The following is a 15,273-nucleotide window of genomic DNA, read 5'->3' on the forward strand; positions in this document are numbered from 1 at the left end:
TCAGTGGAAGTCCTTCATCTTATTTTAGTGGGTACTGTGCCAGGCCTTTCATCCGCTGCTGTATTAATTCAACTATTTTTTCACTAAATTTGAAAAGTATGCATCTGTCACTGTCTCCTTTACTGGAGAAATCAAAAAACAAAAAACCCCATCTCATTTCAATTAACACCTTAACCTAAGGTTTAACTTTGTGCCCCCACAGTTGCCCCTTTGCCAGTTTCTCATACATTCCCACTATAAAAAGCTCACATGGCAACCGGGAAAAAAATCACAGGAGAAATATTGTTGCACATGAAAGAGGTCAGTGGAAAAAGAGATAAGCAGAAAATCAAAGACACAAAAGACTACTAGAATTTGGTGGCATTCATCCTCAGGATTAAGATTAATGACTTACCATATTTTTTTTAAATGGTATTTTTCATTTTGCATACTTTTTCCTTGAGGATATTCATAGTTTCATAGTAGCTAGGGTCAAGAAGGACCTGAACAGATCATCTAGCCTGACCCCCTGCCACAGGTAGGAATGAATGCTGGGTTCACAAGACCCCAGACAGGTGATCATCCAACCTCCTCTTGAATTTGCCCAAGGTAGGAGTGAGAACCACCTCCCTGGGAAGTTCGTTCCAGATTTTGGCCACCCTAACCTTAAAAAATTCTCTTCTGATCTCTAGCCTAAACCTGTTCTCCATCAGCTTATTACCATTGATCCTCATCACCCAGGTGGTGCTGGGAAGAAAAGGGCTCTACCTATTTGCTGTTGATCTCCCCTGATGAGTTTGTAGGCAGCCACAAGTTCTCCCCTCAGCCTCCTCTTGCTGAGGCTGAACAGGTTCAGGTCCCTCAGTCTCTCCTCATAGGGCCTGTCCTGCTGCCCTCTCACTAACTGGGTGGCCCTCCTCTGAACCCTCTCCAAGCTGGCCACATCCTTTTTAAAAGTGTGTTGCACAGTACTGGATGAAGTACTCCAACTGCGGCCTGACCAAAGTCATATAGAGGGAGATTATCACCTCTCTGGACCGTCTTGAGATGCATCTTTGGATGCATAACAAGGTATGGTTGGTCTTGCTGGCTGCGGTCTGGCATTGGCAGCTCACATTCATCTTGGAGTCAATAATGGCTCCAAGATCCTGTTCCGCCTCTGTGCTTTCAAGAGGGGAACTCCCCAGCCTGTATGCTGTGGATTCCTTCTCCCAAGGTGCAGCACCCTGCATTTGTCTACACTGAACCCCATCCTATTCTCATCTGCCCTTTTTTGTAGTCTGTCTAAATCTATTTGCAGCCTCTCTCTCCCTTCAAGTGTGTCCACCTCACCCCACATCATAGTGTCATCAGCAAACTTGGACAGCGTGCTTTCCACCCCCTTATCCAAGTCGCTGATGAAGTTGTTAAACAGTGCAGGCCTGAGGACCGAGTCCTGGGGTACCCCACAGCTCACATCTCTCCAGGTTGAGTACAACCCATCCACCACCACTCTCTGCGTGCGCCCCATCAGCCAATTTTTTACCCATCCAACTGTGTAGGCATGAATGCCATAGTCGTTTAATTTACTGACGAGGCTGGGGTGAGAGAGTGTCAAAGGCCTTCTTAAAGTCTAGAAAGACTACGTCCATGGCAACACCATCATCCAGGGATTTAGTCACCTGGTCATAAAAGGCAACCAGGTTGCTCAGGCAGGACCTGCATCTGATGAACCCATGCTGATTGTCCCTGAGCATGATCTCCCCTGCTGGCCCCCCACAGATGTGCTCCTTGATGAGTCTCTCCAAGATCTTCCTGAGCACTGAAGAATATTAGAGCTTAAAGAAAAAAAATTATGGGAACAAGACTTTTATAGAAGCAGACCATTGGCTGCTATGGTTCCCCTGCTTTACCTGTGACAGGTTAGGATCTCAGGTCTATGTTCTGTCAGGGTTGAGGGTGGTCTTATGTGTTGTTCATTCTTCACAAGCAAAGATGACTACATCCAGCCAGGGTGGGGAGGGGAAGGGGAGGAGAGAGAGCGAGAAGAAGTGGAAAAGAAAAAGAAAGGGGAAAAGGGAGGAGAAAGGAGAAAGATGAAAAGGAATGAGAGAGGAGGGGTGGAAGCCAGGTCACGTGGGTATGCAGATGATTTATAAGCCCAGTCTTTTCCCTGAACAATCTGCTGCAGCAGGGGCAGGAGAGCAATGAGGACTGGACATGAGAGGTCCTCGTTTTCCTGGCCACACACTTTCTTACTACCCTGGCCATGTGCCTCTTCTCAAAGGCCAGCTCTCCACTCGGGACTGATGACTTCCAGGATGGACAGTCATGAGCGATTTGGTCCCATGGCTCTGGGTTGAAGCCAAAACTCTTTAGGGACATCTTTAGGGTGTTCTTCTTTGGTGCACCGCAAAAGCATACTCCATTTGACAGTTTTTTATAGAAGATTTTCTTTGGCATGTGAGTGTCAGGCATTCTTGAAAGGTGGCAGGCCCATCTTAGCTGCACCAGTTTCAGTAGAGCATGAATACTGGGGAGAGGTGATCTTCTGAAACCCTCAATGTCTGGAATCTTGTCCTACCACTTGATCTTTAGTATCTTTCGCAGGCAGCACAGATGGAAGTGGTTTAGTTTCTTGGTACAATGCTGTTAGATGGTCCAGGTTTTACAGGCATAAAGGAGGGTTGTCTGGGGTGTCTGGGAGAGGTAGCACCTCTCACTCATGCTTGCCTGAGTGACTCTTCCTCTGTTGATCCTCACCAGCGTCCAACTCTCTCTTGTAGCTCCAAGCAGCTGTCTGCATGCAACAGTGGCCACACCCCAGTAAACTGCCTCAATGGGTGGGCCAAACCAGGTGTGGGTACCCAGTCAGTCTCTAAACCTGTAGGGAGATAGGGACACAACTATTATTGCATGCAAAGTCTGACTCTGGCTGCCTGGGCAGACAAGACCCTTGTACAGTCCAGTGGCCGTGATGGTGGTACAGCAATGTGTCGTGGATCACACAGAGAAGGACAAGGCACAAAACATGTCCTCGTCATCCACTGCATTTGGGCCAATCTCCAGATGTCCTAACATTGTCCTGCCACAGGTTAGCAATTGGCTCAGATGAGAGAATGAGGCTGATGCTACACACCTCTTCCTCACTCCAATCCAAAACTCATGCAACTCACATCCACATCCAGTCTCATGTAGGGTTCAGATTATGGTTGTATGAGATAGTTTGGATATGGATGATCTTGCCTCAAGCAGGAGGTTGAACTACATGACTTCTGGAGGCCCCTTTCAGCCCTTTGTCTATGACTTCTGTAAAACAAAACTCCATGAAAAGATAAAAAGGGGTAAATATCACATAATGAACTAGACTTCAAAATCAGTTTAGAAAAGACAAAAGCAGTTAGCCATGTTAGTCTGAAGTCAGGCAGAAGGCAGGATAGAGTTATACTTTATGAATTTCTGAAATATTTAATCTTTAAAATGTAATTTTACACTGCCTTAGAAAAGATGTGACCTTATATACATGTTACTATTTTAAATCTTTCTGAACTCTATTACAGACTTTTTATTGATTATTTTTATATAAGCACTATATAATTAAAAATACTAACTGACTATCTCCCTAAACTTTCACTCCTGCTCTGACCAGTAGGGTAACCAGCATATTACATTTGGAACAAGAGGTAAATGTTTCTAATGGATAGGGTAGAATCAGAGAAGGACAGAAAGATGGCTTTCAAGGAACCTGCTCTCCATCATTTGTTCATGTTCGAAACACAACTGAGAAGATCCTGGAAACTGCTTTTCTTTACATCAGGTTCTCAAGAAATGAAACAAGACCAGGTCCCACCAGCCTTCCTTATCATAGATTCACCTACCCACTGTTTTGACAGCAATGGGAAAAGAATAGGAGACTGCTCTGCTTGCCCTAAGCCTGATGGTCATTCCCCTATTCTGATCTGAATTTGGCCCATTGGCCCATATTTAGTTAGTTTCCACACTAATCCAGTTAAATATTACACCCCATTGTTTCTGTCACTATTTCTATGAAAAATAACATAGGATTTGCAATTAAGATAATGTTCTGCTTAATTATTAATTGACTCAGCAACCATTTCCAAGGGAACTCTGATTAAAGAAGCATAAGAACCCTTAACCTTTAGGAAACTGGCAGCTTGGCCCTTCATGGAGCCAATCTGCCCTCCAAGGTCATGTCCAGATGAGCAGGAATATTTGCATCCCTGGAGATAAGTAGCAGCAGCACTCCTTATACCTCTGCTACTTGTCCCTGGAGAACACCTATACCATACACACTCTGGCATGTGGCAAGTTACCCCAAAAGCCTTACCTGGTATCCTGGGGGCCTCTGAGAGCTGTAACAATGGCAGGAAGCCTGGCCAGCAGCTGGGGTGTGGCTCCAGTCAGCCAGACTTCGGTTTTGGGTGGTGTACACTACTGCTACATGCGCTGCCCTGCTTTTTTTTGGCAATGGTCAAAAAAACTCAAAAAAAACCCTGTACTGCAAAGTAGCAGCATGAGGAGCGCCTGAACATGTGGTGTGTGGCACTGCAGACAAGTCTGTGCACCACACACCCATGCTCATCTGGATGCTCCCAGATCTCTACGCTGAGCTTCTTTTAAATTCAATGACAATTCCAAACTATACCATTATCTGAGAGCTGAAGTCATTATGGCATTAGGGTACAATTAAAGAGTCTTTTAACATTTGCTGAATTACCTACGTTCGCCCAGTAAGTGCTTTTCTGTACAGATAAATTTAAAACCAAATTTAGCTGTCAGCTAATTTGTGAAAATCCAGAACAAATCCCCTTCCTTCAACAGAGTAGCTCTGACAATGTTTCCAGTATACATGAGAACTGAATTTGACCCTTATAGTGTTTATGCACAGTTGCCCTTGTTATGATGAGAATAGCAGCAGTGTGATTGCCACTATTTTGAATTATTTTATTGGTGGTCTGGTTTGTTGACTATTAAGAAGGGGCTACATCTGGTCAAGTGTGCATTCAGTTAGTTAAAGGCTTCTATTCCCAAATGTGTATTCCAAAATTCAGACACTATACTGACCAGATTTAAAATAAAATAAAGAAACATCCTTTTCTTTCTTTTTTTTTCCTTATAGACACTGGATGTGCAGAATTAAACACCATATACCTCCCTGAAGCTGTTTCTTTCTCATACCATCTGGTAATGGGAGTATCATTTATACCACATAAAACTACGACATCTGGAAAGGAAAGGCCAGTCTGATAAGATCACACACAAAACCATGACAAACCATCTTTTAACCAACCTTTCTACTTTTTCGAATGTTGGAGACTAAATTAGTGAATACTTGTTGTTAACAAGAGCTTAAAGGTGGATGGGAGAAACGTGCAGAAAGTTTAGTTTTTTCCTTCAAGTGGAAAATGTTTAAGATAAAAACCAGGATGATGATGAACCCCATGAAAAAATAACTTTATAAATAACTGACACAAAAGTAAATTCAGTGAAGTAAAGAATGGAATTATATTGCACAGTAGGCAGATCTACATGTGCAGATGCTCTGGGTTGGGTTCATTATAGAGAAATTTACTGTAGAATAAAACCCCAGGTAGGTGTCTACACATGCAGAGAACCAGAATCAGACTTGTTGCTCATGGCAGCAATCTGCTCCTGCCCCCTCTAGCCCTGCAGCAGCCAGGGGGATCTCTAGGCTTCCTCCGAGTGCTAGCCCAAGGTCTAGCAGGGAGCATAGGGCCAGGATACAGCAGTCTTCTGGCAGGCGTTGGCAGATTGCTCCCTGCCCCTGGGAGCTGCCTGCTGCTGCTGTGGCCCCTGCCACTGGAGCCTGGTTGGGGACAATGTCCCCCTGCTGCAGAAGCAGGGGGCTCCCAGCCCCAGCTCCCCAACTGAGGGCAGGGGGCTTGGAAAGAGCTGGAGGGGAGAGGTAGCTCCCAGCCCCCTGTCCCAATCTGCTAGTGGGATAGCTAGCAGCAAGCCCCTTCCTGGACAGGGATTCCCCAAGACTGTGGAGTGGGGCGTGGGAGTGAGCTCCTTGCTACTGGGGCAGGGGACATTGTCCCCATCCAGGCTCTGGTGGCAGAGCCCACTCAGGCAGAAGGCAGCTCACTGGAGCAGCCTCCTGACCCCTGCTGCATCCAGGAGCAAATTTGCCTCTGGTTAGCTATCTACATATGACATACTGCGCAGTAAGTATTCATGAATAAATTTGCTACTTGTATTTAAAGGTAGCAAATTTACTCATGATTAGAGGAAATTACTGTGCAATAAGCATTTTGCAGTAAACTAGATGGTAGGTAGTAATTTCCTCTAATCTCAAAGTGTCTCATGTAGATGTGTCCAATGTTCAGGAAAAGAAAGAAAATAGTATGTCCCAATTTAAAGATTAATCAGAGGCTCTTTAGTGTGCTTTGATGTTAGAATTGAAATAACTGAGGCTCTTAACTTTAATGATATCTTTTAAGCGACTTTAAGAGGGCTAGCAGACTAGATCAGGAGGTGAGATGCGATTCTCTTTAGCTCTTGCTTGGAAGGAGCTTCCTTCTCCATCTGTGTCAGGTCTTCTGATCAGACAGAAAACAAAAGTAAACCAAAAATAAGGGCAGACAACTATAAGACAAAAATGCAACCAAAAAGCAGGATTATAATTCTTCAGACTGAAGGGATCTTACACATGGAAACAGGTGAGTATTGAAAAAAAAAACCTGTTTACTGGAAAAAGAAATTCTTACAACTAAACTAGAGGTAGGAACTACTATTTCTGTTTGCAGATTTTAGCCAGTCTTTTTACTGAGCTGTGGACCCTCTCATCTAAAACTAGACTCCCAAACCTCATCACTGCTGCTGCAGAGAGAATGAATATGTTCCCATTTGTACAGAAAATGTAAAATGACACCTTGTATTACCTTTCTTATACCTCGCTTTTGGTTCTTTTCCAGCAGAAGGACTACCCACAGAAGGATTTCTTCTTCTTTCTTCACTCCTGGAAATTTCAAATCATTTTACGTGGTTAATCAGGGTTATGTCTATACTGTTCACAGAGCATGTTCCAGCAAGCATATTCCCAACCATAACCCACCTGCCTACTTAACAGATGTTCCAGATTCAGAAACATGCTGGTTAGACAACTATACAGTCATCATCAGTGGCAACACTGGAGACTATGTTCTCAAGAAAGCTGTATATAGGGATATCCCAAGAAGAAGCATATTTCCATATTTTGGGCCTGCAAGTATGACTGGGTGGGCAAGTTGTGCTGAGACACAGCTTAACCAAGACTCATGGCTTCTGTGCTATAGACATACCCAAATGGTCCTTGCAGATACAAATCTCCTTCAGATATGTATCTCTGCTTTATTGTCTCAGTTTCTGGTATATCTTCTATACAATGAGGTACCATAAAATTGCACAGTTTTCCACACAATTGTCATAGAATTGCACAGTTGATAAGCCAAATATGGCTTCATCTTTCATCTGTAAGTCTTAGTATGATTTCCTTTGACACATTTGATATGTCTGTTTATACATTCAAGTTTAGTTTGCTTTTTTTTGCTTCTGAGCACTGTGCCAGAAATTTAGAGATAAAGGGCATTTATACATGTGCTCTGGGAGTGGGTGAGGAACTTTAATTAAAGTGTCTCTGACGGCCACTCTAAAACTCCTAGTGTGTCTTATGTATATGCATCCCCACACTTTAAAATGGTGGTGAGGGCGCTTCATCTAAAAGTCACTCGAGGTTTTAATGAAGTGCTTCCACTACCATTTAGAAGCACAGGGATGCGGATACATGAGACACTGGAGGCTGCTGGAGCACAGGAATTACCATGCTCCAGCAGAGTCAATTAATCAAGTCTGCTCCAAAGCGCTGTAATTACAGCATGTTGGACCAGCCTTGCTGCTTGTGTATAAACACCCCCACCATATCTTTCACTCAGTTTCTTATCTATTTAATAGAAAGTTCTGACAATCATTACCTTGCACGGAAATATTTAAGTCACCAATTGGTGCTTCAACTCCATTTCAGTCCTTTTGAATGTGGTTACTTGAGTCCCAATTCTGTAAAAATGCAGACACATGAGTGATTAACTCATTTATATTAATGAAATTACTTTAATGAATCAAGTTGCACATGGGCTAGATCCACAGAAGGACTTACATGCTTAAATGTATCATACAGGTAGAACACATATGCACAAATCCATGTCTAACTGTAGATATTTTCACATTTCTGATTATGAAATCCTAGTGCCAGAGAGTTCAGCACACCAGCTTATGCTCAAGTCCCAGAAGAATTCTTAAACAAGCTGTCATTCTGAATGTCTCACTTGTGGGGTCCAAGCTCTCCCCAAAGTATTTCCCTGCCCATCTGTTGTGTGAAGAGCTCAGTATTTAGGATTAATTGAATTTATTTAGGGTTAATTAACTTTTGGACTCAATATTCAGGATTAATTAACTTTTGGTCAATTATTTAGGGCTTAATTGTAACTTTACATTTTTTCTAACTTTTTTTTTTTCCCACAAAGCCAGAGCAGACGCCTGATTGTGATTTACAGATATTTCCTCTTGTGAAAGTCTAGTGCTTTCTGTAGGAATGTATATAATCCTGCCACTCAGATCCTGATCATCCTCTTTTGTTCTAGCCCACCGTGCCTTTGATGTTAAAAGAAAATCCAAAGGGAAAAGTGAATATTGGGAAGCAAATTGTTGTTTCTTAACACAATTCCTCCAGCTATCTAATCTCATCACAGAGCTCCTCCATCGCCAAACCCTGCCCTCACCACACCAGCTGTTTAAGGGCACAATTTCTGAATTATCATCCGTGGTTAGTGCATCAGCAGGGACCTGATCTATGATCATGCCACTTAAACTAAACCACATGGTCATAAATCAGGTCTTAGGAATGCCTGCATGTAGCCAAAGACACTTGAAGAAGAAGGGTTCTGCTCTCAAAAGTGCATGGAGAAGACGGTGTATTTTATTCAACAGGGGCTGATATTTTCAGTGTGTCCAGATTCACTGGTATGTTACTTGGACTGTGAATACAGACAGACAGATATGTCCTCAGTAACGAGCAGAAGGTGCACACTCCTGCATGAAATGGTTCTGTTTCTTTTGCTTACTTCCGTAGATAGCGCACCCTTTTCCTGCCTACATGGCATATTCTAGGATTTGGAGTGAACAGTGAGCAAAACTGATTCTAAATAACTAAAATCATTGATTTCTCAATAGTACAGCTGTAATGAGTAGGACTATATGTTACATATGCAACATTCATTTTTTCTTTATTTCACTGCATTATATATTTCACTTGATTTTATGAAATATGAAAGTTATTGATTCCTGCTTAGACATATTTTATTAGGGTTGCCTCACAACCATCTTCAAGGTACTCTCTAAGATTTCAAGTTTTATTAACAATGAAAACTAATTTCACTGAATAATCAAAGATGATTTAGTCACTGTGTGGCTTTCCATACATCTGTTAAAATTATTTAAAAGCAAAAATATTTTCCCTGCTTGGAAAAATATATTGCTGAGACCAGTTTGCATAAAGGTTTTCAAGTGAGTCCCTTAAATAAAGAGCTACAATTGGCTTTTTGCCAAAAACATTTTCCCTAGAGCTCCTAAAACTATCTATAAACTAAACTAATATATATAAATGTATATAAGCAGATGAATCATATAACCTTTCTGAAAAGGAACTAATTCATAACCATATTTAGTAAACCCTGCTTCCAAAAAACCCAGTGCTTTTCACTTGCTCTGTAGTGAACAAGGTTTGTTGTAAATTACTAAATTCAGCAAATACTTTCTCAAGTGTATTTGTTATTTGAGCATAGTGATAAATATTAAGAAGAATATATATTTCTTGGAGGTAATTTACTATAAGTCTCAGTAATTAAAATTTAGGATGAGTTGTTAGGAGCTATAGTAATATAACAGAAATCAATTTTTGGATCCTCCTGCCCCAGGAAATTAAATGGTACCATGTCCCACCTCATTCTCCTATAGTATATGTACAAAGAGTAGCTGCCAAAGAAAGTGGGAGAAAGTGCAGCCTCTGCAAAAATAGAGGTAAAATCCTGCAAATCAGCTCAGGTACCCTAGCACACCAGGAGGCAGAAATGACTCTTAGCATTCATGATATTATTTTCTGTAGAATTCTCAATGAAAACCGTGTTTTTCATCAAGACTGAAACTAGCAATGAGAAAATGCATCTATGATAGCGTTGCAATGTTTGATTACATTTGAATTTAGCATGGCTCAACAGTCACCTGGCTTTTAAGTAACTGGTAACAACTCTAGACCATGCTGCTGATGGTTAAATTCTCATTCAGGATTATCCGATCTCACTACAAAGCTAGGGCCCAAGGAAAAAACATGAATAATCTGAACATTCCAGGGTCACTATCTTTGCTCTGTTAAAAAAAGAGGGTAAGACTCAGGAGATACTAAGAGCTAGCCATGTACATGTGTACCCAGGGGCTGTTAGCTGATGGCCCAGGTATGGCGGGGCACAGACTGGGCCCTGGACCCAGGTGCAGAGTTGCATGGCAGGGTGGGGCGATTGGGTCAAAGCCCACCAGGGCCAGGCGGTGGTCAGTGCGGGTGTGGAATGCGACTAGCATGACAGCGAGCAGAAGGCCGTCACACTGGTCACTGCTGCTGCAGGGAGGGTGAGGAGCATCTATGGGGCAATGGGCACAGGCTCTTGGGACTGCATCCTGGAGGGCTATGCCAGCAGCCTACATAATGCTTGGGGCCAGAGAAGTATGTGGTCAGGTAACAAAGCATTGGGCAGCTTTTTAAAGAGTGGTGCTGGCACCAGGCCAGCTTTAACTGGAGCCTGGAGCTCCCCTTGGCTGCTTCAGACCTAAACAGCTCCACCTCGCCTCAGTTTGCTCCTGACCTGTGTGCATGTGTAGACTGTGCACCCTGGAGTAGTTTACTGTGAAGCAATTTGCTGCACAGTAAATTCATAACCATTAATTGCACATGTAGATGTATCAATTATTTAATATACTTTAAAAGTTCTATGATAACAAATAAGTAGCAATCCTAATTTTATTCACTAAGCACATGAGTAAGCCTTTTTAAGGTGAGAATGACAGTAGGAATTTAGCCTCCCTTGGTTCTCTCTGTCAGAGAAGCTGGTGCTGTGAAACAGGTCATCAGTTATATTCCCCTGACAAGACATCTGCAGTTAGCATACCTTACCATTCCCTAAATGTTTGCATATATGTAATTAGTTTAAAACATTTCTTAATGATGCCTTAGCAATCTTTCTTGTTGGGCTTATTCATTATCTAACTGCTGACATTATTTGGAATAATTTTCCTCACACCATTCTAAGTTAATTTTCCTTTAATTTAAAATCACCAGTGCTGATTCTCTAGCGTCGTGCTAGGAGCACAAATGTGAAGGTTAGGAAATATATGCAAAATATCTGTGACATCACCAACCAAATTCTGCAGGCCTCCTGGCTTCTCTCATCTATACAGGCTGTGTCTACACAAAATGCATACTAAGCAGTAGCTCTTTGCTACTATGCAATAGTGTCGCAGGGCACAAACTGTGACATGACACTGCTGCACAGTAGTAGCGAGCTACTGCCCAGTAATAATGAGCTACTGTGAAGTACACATCACCACAAAGCCATGCAGGAACACTACTGTGCAGTAATTCCAGTAACTGCACAGTCATTTAGTACTCAGGTATGCAAGTGCTAAATGACCGCACAGTTAACAACCGCATAGTCAGCATGTATGGCTGTACCAACAAGCTTTGGGGACCCTATGGCAGCTGTGGGCTTGAGAGAAGGACTTTTTCCCCCTGCCCCACTCTAAACCAGCACCTGTGTCTGGAAATGGGGAAATGGTTTGAGCTGCCATAGCACTCACTCAAGTTTCTGACATACTGAAGTAATGGAAACCAGCTTTAATTTCAAGAATTATTATAATTTAAAAACAGAACTTTCAAAAGAGCAAGAAATTTGATAAATATATACATTTGTACCATATGAGTGTGCTGCTTTAGATGCAATTATTTAACTTCAATCTGCTTCAGACTTTTTAGGTGTAATGTTTTACATTGCGCTGAACAATATCTTTGGCAATGCTCTCATTTGGAAACCAGAGAACACAATATCAGAAGAGTTTTTCAGTAGTAAGATAGCCTCAGTGTGGGAAAGAATGAATTCTCACATCTTGCCACAAGATTTCTATTGGTGCATTACATGCACATGGGTAAAATCTAGCATTTAATTCACTGTTACAAATTGCAATGCAATGAAAGTGGAAAGAAAGTCAAACTATCTACAGACAAGATACAGATAATGCTCTGCCCCCATTGGGTGTCAATAGAAAAATAATATTAATTTTGAAGAGGATGAAAATCTGAAGGAGTGAAAGAATAAGAATTTAGCAGATAACAAGATCAACATTTTTTAAAGGGATCACCATTTTGGATGCCCTAGTTTTTTATTCTAACTTGAAACACCTGGGCTTGGTTATCTGACGTGTTTGACAGTTCCTTTTGATTTCAGTATGATTTTCAGGAGTTCATTACCTGCAAAAATCATGCCTTTTGATGTCTCAAGATTGGTTCCCAAAATCAGTGGTCACTTTTGATAATATTAGCCAGAAGGTTTTTACTTCAGGGAAAAGTATGAAAAATGCTGAATGTACAGTTGATCAGGTTATGCTTAAAAAGAGAAGAGCTAAGAAATGGAAGCATTCATTCTACAAGAGTGAAATAGGTCTCTCTGCAGAAGATATTTTATTCATAGATTGTAAAGTTAGAAGAGACCGTTAAATCATCCATCCTGACCTCCTGCATCCCACAGACATAGACTTTCATCCCATTATTCCTGTATTGAGCCTAATAACTTGAATTTGACTGAAGTATATTTCCCATAATTATTCTAAGGGGAAATTGTCTGAAAATGAATGGGTACTAAATACAATATTTAGTGTCATCAATGTCTATCTAATGCTGTTAAGTCATTTTTTTCAAAATTTGTAAAATAAATCAAATAACTTCATAGAGCTTCCAAGTTGATCAGTACTAATGGGATGTCTGTGCAGCACAATGCAGTGCTGTGAAGGGAAACTCAAGTGAACGCTGAATGACTGAGTTTGCTACTGGAAGCAGAATAGCTGCGTTACCTCAGCGCTCTACCTGGGTATAATCCAGGAGGTGCTTGCTTGGGATGCTGCAGCCTTGTTTAGTCTCTTACAGTGTCCCTTGAAGCCAGCTCAGGTTTGGCTTCTTGAGCAAGGGGGGAGCCCAAGCTCCGTCCTACTCCTTCCCACTCTAAGACCTTAGACCAACACCAACAGTGCCATATCCTCAGACCAAAACCTTTAGACCAACACCCTTAGCACCTGATTGGAGGGATGCAGGGCCCTGGGCACATCTAAGCCCCAGGGCTGGGACTGGCAGAGAGAAGCTGCTGGAGAAGAAGCTCCTGCAGGAAAGGAAAGAAAAGCTCTGTGATAGTTTGGCTGCCTGAGATGCTGCTGGTGCTACTGTGCTGCTTACTAAGTTACTACCTGTTGTCATTTAAAGTGGTGGACTGGGATGAGCCTGTAGGGGAGAAGGAGACCTCACTGGGGCACACAACCATGTCATGTAGAGGCCCCAGCAACAGTGAGGGCATGCCTTACCACATACACAGTTACACATGTTACAAGTTTTGCTTGTCAGCAGCCTTAGGTGCAGTTTCCCAGAAACCCCTTCACCTATCTCCTTGAAAACTGGCAGGCTTTGTGTCCCCAGCAGAGGCTAGCATGCCTGCAGTTTTTACCCCACTGTGACTTAACACACACACACACACACACACACACACACACACACTGCCACCCATGTCACTAGTATTGCTTGTCAGCATCCTGAGGTGCAGTTTCCCAGAAACTCCTGCAACTATCTCCTTGCAATTTGGCAGGATTCAGGCCCTCAGAAGGGGCTACCATCCCTGCTGTTTCATCCAAAACTGGAAAAAATGACAAAGTTATAGGCAGTTTTGTTTCCCCATTATAACCTGTGGGCAAAACAGCTTAGACAAAATGAAATGGAACAGTGCTTTTGAAACAAACAAAACTCAAAATGAAACACTGTCCTGTCAAAATGGTGAAATGGAAATGGAGAAGCAGCTCCTGCAGGAGAGGAAAGAAAGGCTCTATCACAGTTTGGCTGCCTGAGATGCTGCTGGTGCTACTGTGCTAGTGTTCACTAAGTTATTTTATTACCTGTTGTCATTTAAAGTGGTGGACCAGGCTGTGGCTATAGGGAAGGACACAATACCATGTCATCTAGAGGCCCCAGCACCAGTGAGGGTGCACCTTAACACACACAGTGTCACACGTCATGAGTTTTGCTTGTCACAACTTGAGGTGCAGTTTCCCAGAAACCCCTGAACCTATCTCCTTGAAACTTGGCAGACATCATGCTCTCAGAAGGAGCTACCAGCCCTGCAAATTTATCTGAATCAGCCAGAAAATGACAAAGTTATAGGTATTTCAGTGATTCCCTATTATAGTCTATGGCCAAATCTCCAAATCTCTCCAAATTGGCATCAAATCTTCCGAAGCTGATTCAACTGAATCAATTTGGGACAGTGATCCAAATCGCTGAATCAAATCACTGTCCTCTGAATCGGTTGAATCTGAATCAAATACTTCCTTATTCATACAGGCCTAGTCTCACGCGTGGGAACTAGCCTGGAAGCATTCCCTTCCTCTTAAAGGCTGAGTGAGAGCACACAAAGGAGACCACCTTGAGGAGTTGGTCCCTCTTGAAGAGACTTATGTATGAAACTATGAAACTATATGCGAATTGAGTTGGGAGCAGCCCAAATGAGGTTGCCTTCCTTCTGAGGACTTTGTTTCAATCTCTGGGGCAGCATCCGAGAGGTGTTCACCTACCCTTGAGGGTCTGGGGATTGACTGTACATAGAACTGGCCCAAAGAGACCTTACTGGGGTGCAAGAGTGGGAGTTAAGCTCCAGAGAGGTAAGCTGGGCATTGTTCTTCTTTTTCTTTATTTGGGGTTTGGCTCTCTTTTTGGTAGTTTGGACTGCTTATTTATTTTGCCTTTGGTGGGCCTGAATTAGAGCACCCCTGAGTTGGAGGACCAAATTTAACCCAGCCTGCCTGAGTGGCTTTAGGGCTGTCAGTGGAGTACAGTGGAAATAATGAAAGCCATCACTGGTGTCAGCCCAAAACCATGGGAAAGAAAAGAAGCAAGAAAAAACCTTGCATCCTCCCTCCTACCAGGTCTAGAATACCAACCAA

General features: G+C 42.5%; 1 long non-coding RNA gene across 1 annotated transcript in view; it reads right to left on the bottom strand.

Annotated features, from left to right (window-relative positions):
• Nucleotides 1-2,146: 2,146 nt before the first annotated feature.
• The window catches only part of LOC149870637 (uncharacterized), a 38,750-nt gene continuing 25,623 nt past the window's right edge, over nt 2,147-15,273 (bottom strand). The window contains exons 2-4 of the long non-coding RNA XR_016440480.1: nt 7,953-8,034; nt 6,885-6,961; nt 2,147-2,842 (exon numbers count right to left, since the gene is read on the bottom strand). This is a non-coding gene — a long non-coding RNA (uncharacterized LOC149870637). The remainder of the gene's footprint in view (nt 2,843-6,884; nt 6,962-7,952; nt 8,035-15,273) is intronic.

This window comes from Crocodylus siamensis, chromosome 2 (genome assembly GCF_052110815.1).
Source record: "Crocodylus siamensis isolate JL-2025a chromosome 2, ASM5211081v1, whole genome shotgun sequence".
NCBI lineage: Eukaryota > Metazoa > Chordata > Crocodylia > Crocodylidae > Crocodylus > Crocodylus siamensis.